The 6,000-nt window shown below is 45.0% G+C and overlaps 1 protein-coding gene across 5 annotated transcripts in view; it reads left to right on the top strand.

Moving 5' to 3' along the window:
* Positions 1-5,675: 5,675 nt before the first annotated feature.
* Positions 5,676-6,000, top strand: part of ABCA1 (ATP binding cassette subfamily A member 1) — a 93,309-nt gene continuing 92,984 nt past the window's right edge. For all 5 annotated transcript variants that reach the window (XM_086770234.1, XM_086770232.1, XM_086770231.1 and 2 more), the window contains exon 1: positions 5,676-5,724. The gene's annotated coding sequence lies outside the window, so the exon portion shown is untranslated. The remainder of the gene's footprint in view (positions 5,725-6,000) is intronic.

The following is a 6,000-nucleotide window of genomic DNA, read 5'->3' as shown; positions in this document are numbered from 1 at the left end:
AGGTTAAAAAAACCACATTGCATCCTTTTATTTGTCTTTCTTCGCATTTGATCGGGTTCTATGTCTACTAGGCTTCAGTTCTGTTTTGTGATAAATTTTTACTTAATTGTTATTAAGTAGGGGATGTTATTATCATGAACATTTTCTGTGGGAGGTGAAGTGTAGAATTTTTAGAGCATGGGCTTTGTTCACACTGAACTTTTACATTCTGCATAGCTATCCATCCAATCACATTGCTTGCACAGAAACTCTAGCTCCTGCAGGCCAGTCTGTACCTGTAAAAGTTGTCTGACAATGCACATGTAATGAGCACTGAAATATTTCTGAAGGAGTTCTGGTTTGGGCTAATTTTTAAGAGAGAGACAATTGCACAGAGGAAGGTTGAAACGTTCACACAAAAATACATACCTGCTGCATGCCATTATAAAGTATACCTCTGTAGAATCTGAGAAAGGAAGAAACTTAATATAAAAATTAAAATGCTACCTTACATAAGCTTCCAGTATTTTAGTTGGCAACTCTACATATTTTCTTTGCTTTTCAAACTATAGGTTAGATACATAGTTGGGAAAATAAGCTTATTTCTGGCAAAGCCAAAGAATTTTTACCACCTAAGTATTTGGCTGCATGTGTATTTTACATCCAAAATGTAGTAATTTTGTTAACAATGAACCTTACAGCACCTTCCTGTATATAGATAACTGGAGATGTAATTTTGTGTGTATTTAATATTAAGTGTTTGTGAGAAATGACAAGGCTATGCTTGTGGCAATGGGCTCTCCTCCTAAAATAACAGCAGTTATTTGGCAACTAACCCTCACAAGAGATGGCTTTTAAATCACCCTTCTTAAAAATGAGATACGTTACTTAAGAAACGTTACCCACAACTGCTTATATCATGGCTTGCTCATATCTGAGATTCAGTATGTTTTATTTAAAAGACTTAGAAGCATCATGTTAATGACTGAAGGCAGTTTGAAACCTATGTTTGTATTGAAAGATGGAGGAAATGAGAGCAAGCTCTTTTGCCTTCAGCAGGCACTGGGACTGCAGTGGTCTTTGTCCAGAGAGCACTAACTTCCCAGATTCACTGCTCTGCATGGCAGAGATAAGCACTTCAAATGTTTCCCACTGCAGGGCACAGTGGAGGATGTAGGGGTTGTTAAACCTTAGCTAGTGCTTCTGTTGCTCTCTAGGTGGAACAACTAAACAGCAACTACCTGTTACCTGTTCCGTGGAGGTTTTTTTTTGTAAATAGAAGGATGGGAAGAAAAATGAGCATGGCAGGTTGCAGTAAACAGCATGATGCAGTCAGTTGTACTCACTGGGCTATAAACCAGGCTGGAGTGACTAATACCCATGTTAGGAAGTATAAGTGGAAGTTAGCATGCTCAGTGAGAGGTTATGTTGCTATAAAATAATAACAATGCAGTTACTTCTTACTAAAAGTTAAGAAGCTTCTTCCAGGAGGAGCTTATTAAAGCTGTCACCGTCCACTGACTCAAATATTGCAAATGAAGGGAGAGGGTAAAGCAAGACAGAGCAGATGCTTGAAATGCAGATGAACCTTCAGTGTGTACCCCAAAACAAGATAGCAAGGAATCTTGAAGCTATGGTTGTGCTACAAAACTGTCAAGGCATAGAAAAGAGGTGAGCAAAGCTCTTTGAAAAGTAATTTTCAGAATAGAAGTATTACTAATCTGCTGTCTTTCCTGTTTCCTGAACTTGATCCAAACTAGATAATCTAGGGTTAAAAACAGCTTGGATTTCCAGATGAAATATCTCAACAGCTGACTGCAAAAGGTGTATTAATCTGTGGCTTGCTTTATTGCTGAAATCTGTCTTGGACCTCCTCAGGTTAAGGCATTTCTCGATGTGATCAACGAAGCCCACAGTCCTCCCTAGTGTCTTGACGTTAGGAGCCATCAATCTTGCAGGCTCAACAATAGTGTGTTTTGCCTTATAGAAGTTACAAGTACAAGGAAACAACTTCCTCCTCAGCAAGAACATAGCGTGTTTTCCTATTTTCAGTTCCACCCCTTCATTGCACTACATGATGTCTTTTCCATGAATAGCAGTTTACATGTTCTCTGACCTCTCAATATCTGGAGTAGCTACAGTCCCTTTGCAGCTCTGTAGCTCTTCCCTTGCACCTAGCCTTGGACCCTCGTGTGGGCAGCTTGTTCGTACTCGCAAAAGGATATTGTAGTGAGAGAATCGGTTGAAGAAGATTAGCCTTTGGAAAAGAAGAAAGGATCAAGTCTAATCTGAAAGTGCACATCATTGGAACTGTCTATTAGGTGTACCTGGCAGGCTTTTAGTAGCAGGGGGCTGCAGGGGAGGAGGCCATGAACTGCTCTGTGCCAGTCACAGCTGCTTTCAGCCAGCTCTGAAAGGAATGAAAACAACCCACTGTATGCCTAAACCTCAGTTAATGAGAGCAGCACGTGGCAGCTCTGCTCAGACATGTTTAAGAAAGAGCAGCAGCCTCTAGGGCAGGATACATAGGAGGAGACGTGAGGAGGTCTGCAAGGAGATGGAGGAGGAGGAGGAAGTGGGGGAGACACATGGAGGGGAGAGATGCAGTCTTGGAAGGAGGCAGTCTATGCCAGAGCAGGAACGCTCTGGAGGGAATTGTGGTCCATGGAAGACCTGTGGCAAAGCAGGGCATCCCAGGAGGTGCTGTGGCCTGTGGAGAACCCCTTGTGAAGCAGAGGAAGAGTAAGAGGCAAGGAGCAGTGGAGGAAAATGAGTAAGAGGCAAGGATGAGCAGAAAGAAACCATTACGCACAGGACCTCAACTTCCCATATTGTCCAGTGCATCACAGAAGGAACTGGGAGGGAGTGAATATAACACCTATTGAAAGCAAGGGATATTGAGACTACGAATTGGGTAGGAGAGGTGCTTAACTGGAGGTGAGCTTGGGAAGGGAGGAGAAAAGGTCTTTCTGTAAGTGTTTACTGGCTTATGGTCTTCTTCCCCCCCCCCCCCCCCCCAAGATCTGAATCAGTAGTTGAAATTTTCTCTTAATTAGCAATAAATTAAATTAAGCAGAATTCCCTGATTGAGGCTCCTTTGCCTTCAAAGACCCACCTTCCACCGCACACGAAAGCCAACATAATGTTTGCTGTGGATGTAATGCCTGGGAGGTGGAGATGTATGTCTGAAAAATCTATAGGAGCTGCATGTGCTTATCCACTCTGAAAACTCAAGCCACCCAAGTACAAGTATAGTCAGTGGAGGAGATTGTTATTCTTAGAAACTACTCCCAGCGTGACTATTGACTTTGTGTTTGTACAGCCCAGCCATCGGATCTAACTGTGCCCCCTTCCCTTGTCATCCTTCTTGTACCATTTGTCAGGGTTTATCTCTCAGTGACCTGATGCCACTGTCATGCAACCTGGAGAACGCAAAGGCGGAGAAATGCTATCCAGCGGTGCACAAAGATGCGTTCCCACCATCCTACAGGTATTTTAACAGAGCAAACTAAATTAAATGCTCCGTTTGCTTCTCATGAACAACTGTGTATTAGCTGCTTTATTGGAAAGTGTTGTCCAATGCTTTAACAGTTGGCACAGATACCGATTTCTAGAATTTAAAAGATCCAGCCTTCCGACAATACTGAAAAACCCCACACTTTCTTTGGAGGAACCTGGTTTAAGGAGACACCAGTAACAAGGCAATTTTCAGCTCTTTGGTACTGAGGTAGTGCTGTTTCCACTGATGTCAGGTCACTAATTCTTTTGAAAACCTTACTCAGTATACACCGTTCTCTTTCAGACTCTTTACTATGTGGGATGAGCCCTAACACTCTGCTGTTAGTAAACAAAACGTACTCTTTCTCCCTGTGTTCTGAGTGAACATGTTGAAATTATTTATTTTACAATTTAGAATTACAATCCAGTAAATGTTTGGAAATGTGTGAGATGAAAGCTCTAGTATCTGGTGAAAAATAGACACTTGCATTTATACATTAAAGACTCAATTTTTATTTCAGTTTTACAACCACATGAAGGTACAACCAGAGTCTGCCCATTTAAGTCAGTGAAGTTACATAGCAGCTACGCTGGGGAAACCAAGATCAGCAGCCTCTTCATTTTGTCTAGCCCTGACGCTCTCTGTGAAATAGTGAGTGAAGGAAGACGCTTGAGTCACTGCTTAAATGAATGTGTCAGCTTTTATGCAGTGTAGAAGGGTCTGCATTATTAATTTGAATATTTACTGCTATCTGTGAGACTCCAGTGCATAGCATTATTTCAGATGACAATCCGTCCAAGCTCTCTGGAGTTTGCTTTCAGGTGTTTATATTTCTGTGCCACTCAAAGAAATACAATGGTGGTAGGCTCAGCATCGAAATACAAGTCAGGAAACTCGAAGATACTGTTCCCTCAGTAACCATGTATCATCCAGATTGCTCATAATAAGGCAAAGCATTAACAGTACGCATGATAGCATCAGCCACTTGGCTGCAGAAGAGCAGTGGCAGTGCATTATGTCTGTAGAGGGATCTGTAATGTAGAGTTGCCTGCTTTCTGTGCGTTACTTGTTTTCATTCACACAACATTTTATGCATTGAAAATGCATCGCTACACTTCCACAGATTGCACTCCTGCTATGTACCAAGCAAAAAAATTCAGAAGGTGTTGTGTGATAGGTGATACTTAAAGGGGAGGAGCCCCTTTTGGGAGGACAAGGAACTGTGACACCCTCAGCCATCTGAGAATTTGGTAATTGCTAAGATCAATAACACAAGCTGTTTCTCAGGTGGCTAAAACATGCTATCATTTATGGATTTTATGTTTGGAGCAAGTCATGTTGGGCACTGTGAACCTTTAAAAATAAATTGAGTTTTTTTTTTTTTTTTTAAGTTTGTGCATGGTTGTTAGTTTCTCCAAGGACTGACTGGACTGAATTCATCCTTATTTATGGGTAAGTATCAAAGCCTTAGCTTTCACGGTTCCTTGCCCTTTCCTTACCGTAAGTGACATGGGGGGCAAATTCCGGTCCTGTTCGAGTTGGTTATGAATGATGGACTCCTGCCAGGCCAGGGCTCTCGGTACGCCTTGTAGCCGGACGGCTGAGAGCTGTTTTGGGCTTTTTCTGCCCGGAATCCTTGGGAAGGGCTAGCCGTGGGGCAGGCGTGGCAGCCAAGTACGAGGGGCTGTGCTGCTTCTTACGCACTGGGGAGCGCGGGGTTCCTTGCAAAAAAGCAAAGTAGCTAGCCCACACCACCCGTGGCGGGGGAAGGGGGAAGCGGACACGGACAGCCCCAAAGTTTGTTTTTGGCTGCCATGTGCCCGCCCACATGCAAATCGCCGCGTCCCCGCCCTCCCCCCCCCCCCCCCCCCCCTTCCCCGGTCCCCAAACAGCAGCAGCTGCGGAGGGAAAACAAAGAAAAAAAAAAAACCGAGAAAGAGGGGGGAGAGAAAAGGAGAGAGGAAAAAGAAAGAGGGAAAGAGAAGAGACAAAAAGCAGACAGGACGCCAGAGGGAAGGGGAATAGCAGGCTCCCGGGCGGCCCCGTCGGTGGGAGGGGCAGCTCCGCGCCGCCCCTATAAGAGGCGCTGCGGGGCGCGGGCGCTCAGCAGCGGTAGCGGGGTGGTGCGGGCGCTGGTGGCTGAGCGGAGCGGGGGCCGCGGAGCGGAGCCGGAGCGGCGGCTCGGCTCGGCTCGGCTCGGCTCGGCTCGGCTCGCGCAGGACCGACGGCGGCTGCCGGCCGGGGAGGTAGGCGAGGCGAGGGGAGGACGCACCGGGGGCAGCTGTCGGGGGAGGCTTCCATGCTCCGCCCGGAGCAGGCGGCATAAAGCGAGAGGAAAAAAAACGAATAAGTGGGGATTTTTGTTATTGTGGGTGTTTGTTTTTGGGTGGTTTTTTTTTTTGTTGTTTGTTTGTTTAGGGTTTTTTTTGTTGTTGTTGTTTGGTTGGGTTTTTTTTTTTTTTTTTCCGGCGCGGTGCCGCTCGCTGTGCCCAGCGTGTCAGGAGCGTGGCTTGGAGGATGGC

The sequence above is a fragment of the Chlamydotis macqueenii genome, chromosome Z (genome assembly GCF_036417535.1).
Source record: "Chlamydotis macqueenii isolate bChlMac1 chromosome Z, bChlMac1.mat, whole genome shotgun sequence".
NCBI classification, from domain to species: Eukaryota; Metazoa; Chordata; class Aves; order Otidiformes; family Otididae; genus Chlamydotis; species Chlamydotis macqueenii.
This window is presented reverse-complemented; position numbering and strand designations above follow the sequence as displayed.